The sequence below is a fragment of the Pantherophis guttatus genome, chromosome 2 (genome assembly GCF_059756535.1).
Source record: "Pantherophis guttatus breed Tessera chromosome 2, ASM5975653v1, whole genome shotgun sequence".
In the NCBI taxonomy this organism is placed as follows: Eukaryota; Metazoa; Chordata; class Lepidosauria; order Squamata; family Colubridae; genus Pantherophis; species Pantherophis guttatus.
The window spans coordinates 11,642,501-11,653,169 of record NC_142064.1 but is presented as its reverse complement, the minus strand read 5'-3'; the positions used below and the strand labels follow the sequence as shown (position 1 = coordinate 11,653,169).

Below are 10,669 nucleotides of genomic sequence, written 5' to 3'. Positions count from 1 at the left end.
CCTCCCCAGGCTCCAGAGGCTTTCTAGGAGCCTGGGGAGGGTGAAAACTGCCTTCCCCATCCCCCCAAAGGCCCTCTGGAGGCTGGAAACAGCCTGTTTCCTGATTTCCGGTGGGCCCGGAAGGACCGAAAATCAGGTGGCTGACGCGCGCATGCGTGCTGGAGCTGGGCTAGGGCAACACTCACGTGCCCACAGATACGGCTCCACGTGCCACCTGTGCCATAGGTTCGCCATCACGGCCCTATACCATTCCAGACAAGTGACTGTCTAGTCTCTTCTTAAAACTCTCCAGTGATGAAGCGCCCATGACTTCTGAAGGCAAAGCTGTTCCACTAGTTAATTGTCCTCACTGTTAGGAAATTTCTCCTTAGTTCCAGGTTTCTTCTCTCCTTGATTAGTTTCCATCCATTGTTTCTTGTCCCGCCTACAGGTGCTTTGGTAAACAAGTTGACTCCCTCTTCTTTGTGGCAGCCTCTCAAATACTGCTATCATGTCCCCCCCAGTCCTTCTTTTCTCTAGACTAGCCAAACCCAAATCCTGCAACTTGTTCTTCCTATGTTTTAGTCTCCAGGCCTTTAATCCTCTTAGTTGCTCTTCTTTGCATTTTTTTCCCCAAAGTCTTTTTTTGTAACATGGTAACCAAAACTGGATGTAGTATTCCAGGTGTGGCCTTACTAAGGCTTTACAAAGCGGTGTTAATACTTCACGTGATTTTGATTCTGTGCCTCTGTTTATACAACCAAGGATTTTTTTTCAGGGCGGTGTCTGGATGGACATTTATCTGCGGCTCTTTCAAAGGCGCTGTGTGTTAAATCACAGACGCCAGAAAAGTGGATGCTTATATTTGTGGATAATGTCATTAATTAGCTTTGTCACTAGGTGACACCAAATGTAGTTGTGGCTTGTGAACCAGGAAAACACTGTTGCCCTTCTGGGCTTTGTTTTGTGAGAGAAGCACTAAAGGCCATTCTTCAGTGGGCATCTTTTTAGGCCTTAGAATAGAATAGAATAGAATAACAGAGTTGGAAGAGACCTAAGAGGGAAGAGGTATTACTCAGCCAGTTTGGACTGGTTCGCCCAAACCGGTAGTGGAAATCTCAGGGTGGGGGGCTGCCTACCCACCCCGGCTCTGTGCCATCCTATTTAGGCACGTTTTTGAGGCTGGCCGTATTGTGATCTGCCTGCAGCCTGTGGAGCTGGCAGTGGAGTCGGACAGTGATGAGGCTGAGGAAGAACATGGGCCAGTCCTGGAGGCTGGGGAAGGCCCAGATGAGGGCTCTGCGTCGGAGGCAGAGATGGGGCCAGGGCCATCGGGGAGTTTATGCATGGATTTCGGAGCCTCCAGAGGCTGACAGTAGAGAGGCAGAGGAACAGGAGGAGCCTGTTCCTAGTGCACGTATGAGAAGAGCTGCCAGAAGGCAAGAGCAGCTAAAGCAAAGAGGACGACTCAGGAGTAAGGCCAAGAGACGATTGGCCCCTCCCATAAGGCTTAAAACAGACCAGCAACGGCTCTTGGCCTCTTTGCCGGAAAACAACGTTGATAGACTTGTTCTTGTCTTGCTGCACTTATCTCTTGTTGGGGTCTTCTGCTTCTGAACTTTTGCCAAGAAAAGCCTTTGGCAGTTAGCCTAATTATCCCAAGGTCAGGTGATAAACTGTGGAATGGTGTTTTGAAGAATTTGCTTTAATTTAGTTTGGACTACTCTGAGAATGAGTTAATTCTCAGCTGTTCTAATAAAGTCTGTTTTCGAACTGTTTGTATTTAATACTAACTACTTGGGCCTGGGTCGCAACAGGGCGCGTGTGCGAAAGGCAGGTGTGCGCCCAATCTGGGCACGCGTGTGGAGAACCAGTAGTAACATAATGTGAAACCCACCGCTGCTTAGAGGTCTTCTAGTCCAACCCCCTGCTTAGGCAGGAAACCCTACACCACTTCAGACAAATGGTCATCCAACATCTTCTTAAAAACTTCCAGTGTTGGAGCATTCACAAATTCTGGAGGCAAGTTGTTCCACTGATTAATTGTTCTAACTGTCAGGAAATTTCTCCTTAGTTCTAGGTTGCTTCTCTCCTTGATTTGTTTCCACCCATTGCTTCTTGTCCTATCTTGAGGTGCTTTGGAGAATAGCTTGGCTCCCTCTTCTTTGTGGCAGCCCCGGAGATATTGGAACACTGCTATCATGTCTCCCCTAGTCCTTCTTTTCATAGGACTAAATTTCATAAAGGTTCCTAAAACCTTTCCAAATACTGTCTATGCTTTGCTGCTGGCCAATAATTCTCAACCTTGGCCACTTTAAGATGCATGGACTAACTCCCAGAATTCTATGCACACATCTTAGAGTAGCCAAGTTTTGGAAACACTGCTATTAGATACTGGAAATAGACAGGCGGTTTAGTGAATATGAACATGGGCTAATGGAGAATCCAGAAAGGTGCAGTCCCGTGATATTCAGAAGCAACCACTTGTTTAGTGATTGTTCAGCGTTACAATGGCACTGAAAAAAGTGACTTATGACCGTTTAACAACTGTCTTATTTAACGGTGGAGATTTTTTTTTTTTTTAAATTTGATTTATATGCCGCCCTTCTCCGGAGACTCAGGGTGGCTTACAATGCGCTAAGCAATAGCAATAGCCTTCATTCTTTTGTATATTTATACAAAGTCAGCTTATTGCCCCCACAACTGGGTCCTCAATTTACCTACCTTAGAAAGGATGGAAGGCTGAGTCAACCTTGAGCCTTGGCGAGATTCGAACCTGCAGTAATTGCAGGCAGCTGGTTTTAATAACCAGCTTAATAACAGGGTGCCTTAGACCACTGTACTACCAAGGCTCTTGGGAGATTTTGGGTTCAATTGTGGTGGTAAGTCAAGGACTACCTGAATTCAAGAATTTCCTTGCTTCCCACTTAACAGAGACCCAAATTTGGGTGTGATGTGCAATGTTCTTCAAATATCCTAGCATTCTTAAGAGAGCTTTAGTAGGTCAAAATTCATGTTTTTTTTTACAGTAATATATTTTGGAGGATCTAATGCGAGACACCTTTTTACACCTTCCCTGCATAAATGGCATTTTGTTTGTTTTTCACTTTCTTCCTCTCTTGTAAACACTTTAGAATGAATATAATTACTGTGTTATATTAATTATGCATGGTAACTTTTTTTAAAAAATCAATTGAGACAAGCACGGTATGCCCTGTTTTGAGATATCTTTGGACAGGGAAAACTATGAATTCTTATGAGAAATATTTTTCAAGTCTTTTGCAATGGCTCTTAAGGAAACAATGCATCAGTTTGAAAAGGAGAGTGCATTTTCCAGTGGAAAATCAGAATTTTGATCTCAGCTATTCTTCTTTTTCATCCATTTTTTTCTTTTAGGGATCAAGATTACCGTTGCGCATCTCCGTTCTGAAGACAGAAAAGACAAACTGTGAGTGTGTTACTTTGCTGTGCCTGGTTCAGTCTAGATGTTTTTAATTGTGTTGCTAGATAAACCTTTCCAACCAGGTCCCTTCAGGTGGTGTGATACCACAAGTTCCATTATTTCTAGCTTCTGGCCTCATTGAATTTCAAGTACAGGAAGTCCTCGGGTTACGATAGCAATTGGGAACAGGATTTCTATCACTAAACAATGCAGTTGAAAAGCTTGACATCATGTGACTGCATGGCAATTCCACCATTTCCGGTTGCCATCATTAAGACGCCATTATTATCCAACAAAATGAATTTTAATGTGGAGAAAAGCAAAGTTTTACATTTAGGCACTAAAAGTCAAAGGCGTAAGTACAGATTAGGCAAGACCTGGCTCAAAAACAGTAACTGTGAGAGGGATCTTGGAGTCCATGTGGATGATCACTTGAATATGAGCCGGGAGTAGCAGCCAAAAAAAAGCGAATAGAATCCTGGGTTGTATAAACAGAAGCATAGAATCAAGATTATTCTAATGAAGTATTAGTACCAGTGGTGGGTTCCTCCCGGTTTGGCCTGGTTCCGCCAAACCGGTAGCGGTGACAACATGACATCACCGAACCGGTTCTGCCCCCCCACCCCCCGCATTATTCTTACCTTTTATTTGGCCCCATCCCCAATCTATTGCTGCCTCCTGAGTCCCAGCTGATGACTAGAGGGAAAAAAACTGTTTAAACTCTTGCTGCGGGGCTTCAAAGGGCCGTCCTACAGCTGATCAGTGTTAAAAGCAAACAAATGAGTAGACCAGTGCATGCAAAAATAAATGGGTAGATCAGTGCCTGCAAAAATACATGAGTAGATCAGTGCCTGCAAAAATAAATGGGTAGACCAGTGCCTGCAAAAATACATGAGTAGATCAGTGTCTGCAAAAATACATGAGTAGATCAGTGCCTGCAAAAATAAATGGGTAGACCAGTGCCTGCAAAAATACATGAGTAGATCAGTGCCTGCAAAAATACACGAGTAGATCAGTACCTGCAAAAATACACGAGTAGATCAGTGCCTGCAATAATAAATGGGTAGACCAGTGCCTGCAAAAATACATGAGTAGATCAGTGCCTGCAAAAATAAATGGGTAGACCAGTGCCTGCAAAAATACACGAGTAGATCAGTGTCTGCAAAAATACATGAGTAGATCAGTACCTGCAAAAATACACGAGTAGATCAGTGCCTGCAAAAATACATGAGTAGATCAGTGCCTGCAGAAATACTTGAGTAGATCAGTGCCTGCAAAAATACTTGAGTAGATCAGTGCCTGCAAAAATAAATGGGTAGATCGGTACAGCTCTGCAAGCAGTGAAAAGCCTGGTAGACCAGTACCTCTGCTAAATCCTAAATAATTGTCTCATGACCATCAAGCCACACCCACAAAATAAGCCACGCCCACAGAACCGGTAGTAAAAAAGTTTAGAACCCACCCGTGATCAGTACCGCTTTATAAAACCCTAGTAAGACCACACCTGGAATACTGCAACCAATTTTGGTCACCATACCACAAAAGAGAAGTTGAGACTTTGGAAAAAGTTCAGAGAAGAGCAACTAAGATGATCAAAGGCCTGGAGACTAAAACAGATGAAGAACGGCTGCAGGATTTCGGTTTGGCTAGTCCAGGGGTGGGCAATTGTGGCTTTTTTACAACCTGTGGACTTCAACTCCCAGAATTCCTGAGACGGTTGTCTCAGGAATTCTGGGAGTTGAAGTCCACAGGTTGTAAAAGAGCCACAATTGCCCACCCTTGGGCTAGTCTAAATAAAAGAAGAATTAGGGATGACATGATAGCAGTATTCTAGTATTTGGGGGGCTGCCACAAAGAAGAGGGAGTCAAATTATTCTCCAAAATACCAGAGGGCAGGATGAGAAACAGTGGTTGGAAATTTATCTAGGAGAGAAGCAACATGGAATTAAGGAGAAACTTCCGAACATTAAGGACTATTAACCAGTGGAACAGCTTGTTTTCAGAAATCATGCACGCTCCATCCCTGGAGGCTTTTAAGAAGAGACTAGACAGTCAGTTATCTGAAATGGTATAGGTTCTCCTGCTCGAGCAGAGGTCTGGACTAGAAGACCTCCAAGGTCCCTTCCAGTTCTATTGTATTCTTTTCCAAATGAGGACCTCACTTGTCCATGAAGTCCAATTTCCTGCCAGCTTCCCCACTGATTTTGCTTGCGAGAGGTTGGCAGCAGGGATGGGTTCTACTTAACTTTACTACCGGTTCACCCGCGCAATTCGAACGCGCTTCTGCACATGCGCAGATCACCTATGATGACGTCCAGGTCAGTGGGTGGAGCCTCCCACCGGTTTTACTACTGGTTCTTGTGAACTGGTCCGAGCCGGGGGCAACCCACCACTGGTTGGCAGGGAACATTTGAAATTGTGACCCCAGGATGGCCAAAATTCCAAGGACCCTTTGTAAATACGATTTGTACAGTGCCGTTGTAAGTTTTAACGGTCACTGAGTAAATGGTTATAAATTGAGGACTACCTGTTTGCGAGTTGTAGGAAGCTTCCCAGGTGGCGAAAGTTGACTGAGATAGATGGCTGCATGTTCTGAGAGCAAAAATAGATTTTAAGAGGGTAGATCTTAGACAATGTGTCAACTCGCAAAGCATTCCTGGTCTGCTCTCGAGTTGCCATGGGCAACTATCCGGGTCCTCATTTTACCCACCTCGGAAGGATGGAAGGCTGAGATAACCTGGTGAGATTTGAACTTCCAAATTGCAAGCATCCGGCAGTCAGCAGAAGTAGCCTGCCATACTGCACTCTGACAACTGCGCCACCGTGGCTCAGATGCTGGGTTTGTTGGCTGGAAAGCCGGCAGCCCAGGTTCGAGACCTGAATGATGGAGTGAGCTCCCGTCCTCACCTCAGCTCCTGCCAACCTAGCAGTTCGAAAGCATACAAATGGGAGTAGATAAATAGGTACCACTTTGGTGGGAAGATAACAGTGCTCTGTGATATCATGCTGGCCACATGACCGCGGAAATTTCTTCAGACAGTGCTGGCTCCATGGCCTTGAAATGGAGATGAGCACTGCCCCCTACAGTCAGCAACGACTAGCGGAGTAAAACCTGCAGGGACTTCATTACCTTTTACCTACAGTTACAATTTCCCCAAAGTTTCATCTCTCCCCCCTTTGACGGCATGGCTACATCACAGGAGAGCAACTTGAGTCCCTTCAGGAGATCAGAAATTTCTACTCCTTACACGTTACCCACCCTGCTGTACCACATATCAGATGGTACAATGGTGTCAGCCCTTCAAGATAGATGCAGGGGTGGGCTCCTGGGGTTTCAGCAGGGTTCGGGTGATCCTCTAGCCAAGGATCGCCGGGGTTCGGTGAACCCCCAAATGCCGCCCCTGGCTAGCCATGCCCATCCCACCCCGCCCCTCCCAGGAGTCTCCACGCGGGCCTGTTCATCATTCCAGGTAAGTGCAGGGGCCGTGCAGAGGGTCTGGGAGGGCAAAAAATGGGCCTACCGGAGGTTCCGGAAGTCCGAAAAGGAGCCTGTTTCCGGCCTCCTGAGGGCCTCCCGGAGGCTCGAGGAAAGCCTCCAGAGTGTGGGGAGGGCAAAAAAGCCCCCAAACCCCCCCCCGATTCAGGCAGCCGGCTAGGCCACGCCCACCATGGCCACGCCCACCCAGCAACGAGGCAGCGAACCTGTTGCTAAAGGATCTGTAGCCCACTCCTGGATAGATGAGGTGATAAAACCAAAGTCGCTAAGAGTTTTGGAAAATATTTTAATGCTGTTAAGGTACTGGAATATTTCATGATCTTGAAAAGGCTCAATAGAATTGGATCTATTCAATTCCCTGAATGGGGGAACACCAAGAAATTCCCGGTGTCAACTGGGAATTAAAAAAACAAAACAAAAAAAAAAATCCCAGAAGAGGAGCACATTGTTGTACAGGTAGTCCTTGACTTACAACAGTTCATTTAGTGTCAATGGCACTGAAAAAAGTGACTTACGACCATTTTCCACACTTGCAACCATTGATCACAATTATGTGATTAAAATTCAGACACTTGGCAACCTGTTCATATTTACGATGGTTGCAATGCTCCGGGGTCATGTGATCACTTTTTGCAACCTTCTGACAAGAAAAATCAATGAGGAAGCCAGTTTCACTTAACAACCGTGCTACTCAGGGTTGAAATCGAGCAGGTTCTGACAGGTTCTGGAGAACTGGTAGCGGAAATTTTGAGTAGTTCGGAGAACCGGCAAATACTACCTCTGGCTGGCCCCAGAGTGGGGAGGGAATGGGGATTTTGCAGTATCCTTCCCCTGGAGTGGGATGGAAATGGAGATTTTGCAGTATCCTTCCCCTGGAATGGGGTGGGAATGGAGATTTTGCAGTATCTTTCCCCTGGAGTGGGGTGGGAATGGAGATGTTGCAGTATCCTTCTCCAGAAGTGGGGTGAGAATGGAGATTTTGCAGTATCCTTCCCCTGACACGCCCACCAAGCCACGCCCACAGAACCAGTAGTAAAAAAATTTGGATTTCACCACTGGTGCTACTAACTTAGCAACTGCAGCGATTTAGTTTTTAGTTTAGTTTTATTTGATTTGTATACCACCCTGCTCCCGAAGGACTCAGGGCGGTGAACAGCCACAGGATAAAAAACATAAATATAAAATTTAAAACTGAATAAAATCGAATTAAACAATTTGGCCGAAGACAAATTTAAAACACCCCAATAAATTAAAAACGAATTAAAATTTACGTTTTAAAAAGGGGGGAAAGGGAAACAGTTAGGCCAGGCCAGCCTGATGGAATAAAAAGGTCTTGAGAGCGCGGCGGAAGGTGCGTAGATCCGGGATCCTCCGTATCTCTGGGGGGAGCTCATTCCAGATAGTAGGTGCCCCCAGAGAGAAGGCTCTCCCCCTGGGGGCCGACAGTCGACATTGTTTGGCCGATGGCACCCGGAGGAGCCCCTCTCTATGAGAGCGTACCGGTCGGTGGGAGGCTACTGGTGGCAGCAGGCGGTCCCGTAAGTAACCAGGTCCTAAGCCATGGAGCGCTCTAAAGGTGGTAACCAAGACCTTGAAGCGCACAAGGAAGACCACTGGGAGCCAGTGCAGCTCGTGCAGGAGAGGTGTTACATGGGAATGCCATGTCGATCCCATAACCACCCGCGCGGCCGCACTCTGCGCCAGTTGGAGCCAGTTACTTAACCAATGTGACAAACTTAACAAATTTCTCACTTAGCAACATAAATTTTGGGGTCCATTGTGATTGTAAGTTGAGAACTACCTGTATTTCCAGGAAAACCATGTGCGTGTGCCATATGGACCCCATGAGTTGAGTTCAACCCACAAAGACTTTACTACACAGTCGTATATCTATCACGGAATAGCAGGAGAAACTGGAACCAATATGTAAATATAAAAAAGAAAGATACCTCACCCCAAGAAAAGTCGAAAGCATGAGAAAGAAACTGCAAACAACTCCACCAAGATTGGATTAGATGTAATTTGGAGGATAATAGCAATTGAGCCTTCTTAAAGAGGATTAAGAATAAATTGGCACCTGCAACTTTGCAATTGCTTCTGAAGAATGAAAATAATCCTTTATCTTCCCACATCCTGATCATTGCTTCTGATAAATAAACCCAGATTGCACATGATAGCTGTGTTCCAGTATCTCAGGGGTTGCCACAAAGAAGGGACAACCTATTCTCCAAAGCAGTTGAAGGCAGGACAAGAAGCAATGGATGGAAACTAACCAAGGAGAGAAGCAGCTAAGGGGCAGTTTCCTGACAGCTAGAACAATTAATCTGTGGAACAACTTGCCTCCAGAAGTTGTGGGTGTTTCCCCATCACTGAAGGTGAAGGTGAAGAAGAGATTGGACAACCATTTGTCTGAAATGGTATAAAGTCTACGCTTGAGCAAAGGGCTGGACTAGAAGATCTCCAAGGTCCCTTCCAAATCTGTTATTCTGTTGAGGGAGACCAAAAAAAAAAAAAGATCATTTAGGTGCCATTTTGCATCCATAAAAATGTTGAAGTTTGTCGGGCATAGCAACTCGTCTCTAAACTTTTATTCCTAGACATCTAGTCCTAAACAGCAGATGGGAAGCAATTGGTTAAGGCTGTTAATTCACTGTTTATTGTGATGGCTGTGCCCTTAATTGGCTGCAAAAAAAAGGCCATACTTGGCAGCAAATGGAAGGAAGATAAATTCTGGATGGATAAAATGAATCTTGAAGGAGCAGGCCCAGAACGTGATTTGCTGGCAGGCAAACCCAATTTATGAATAGAAGGTGGTAGATTCACAACAAGAAGGTTTGAGGCAGGGGTGAAATGCTCCCAGTTTGGACCGGATTGCCCGATCCGGTAGCGATGGAGGCGGGTGGTTCGGAGAACCGGTAGCAAAAATCCCTGCCCCCCCCTCCATGCCCAGCTGAGCCGTGCGATCATCAGAGGCTTTTTTTCTTTTAAATGCCTCTGACGATCCAAGCTGAGTTGCCTGATCGTCAGAGGCTTTTTTTCTTTTAAGTGTCTCTGACGATCCAAGCTGAGTTGCCTGATCATCAGAGGCTTTTTTTCTTTTAAGTGCCTCTGACGATCCAAGCTGAGTTGCCTGATCATCAGAGGCTTTTTTCGATCAGGCAACTCAGCTTGGATCGTCAGAGGCATTTAAAAGAAAAAAAGCCTCTGACGATCAGGCAACTCAGCTGGGATTGTCAGAGCCTTTTGAAAGCATTTTTTACAACCTCTTCGTGGAAGAGTTTGTAGAAAAAATGGTTTTAAAAGTTAAAAAAAAAAAATTGGCCATGCCCACCCAGTCACATTACCCCCCCACACCAAGCCACGCCCACAAAACCGGTAGTAACAAATTTTAGATTTCACCACTGGTTTTGAGGTTACCCCATTTGCGGGCTCTCTGTTGAATGACACCCCTTCTCACTCTTCTGTCTTACAAGCTTTCCTGGTTTAAGAGCCTTGGTAGTACAGGGGTTTAAGGCACCCTGTTATTAAGCTGGTTATTAAGACCAGCTGCCTGCAATTACTGCAGGGTTCGAATCTCGCCAAGGCTCAAGGTTGACTCAGCCTTCCATCCTTTCTAAGGTAGGTAAATTGAGGACCCAGTTTGTGGGGGCAATAAGCTGACTTTGTATAAATATACAAAAGGATGAAGGCTATTGCTGAGCACATTGTAAGCCGCCCTGAGTCTTCGGAGAAGGGCGGCATATAAATCAAAT

The 10,669-nt window shown here is 45.6% G+C and overlaps 1 protein-coding gene across 1 annotated transcript in view; it reads left to right on the top strand.

Annotated features, from left to right (window-relative positions):
- Positions 1-3,379: 3,379 nt before the first annotated feature.
- Positions 3,380-10,669, top strand: part of ZBTB7C (zinc finger and BTB domain containing 7C) — a 183,495-nt gene continuing 176,205 nt past the window's right edge. The window contains exon 1 of the mRNA XM_060690756.2: positions 3,380-3,427. The gene's annotated coding sequence lies outside the window, so the exon portion shown is untranslated. The remainder of the gene's footprint in view (positions 3,428-10,669) is intronic.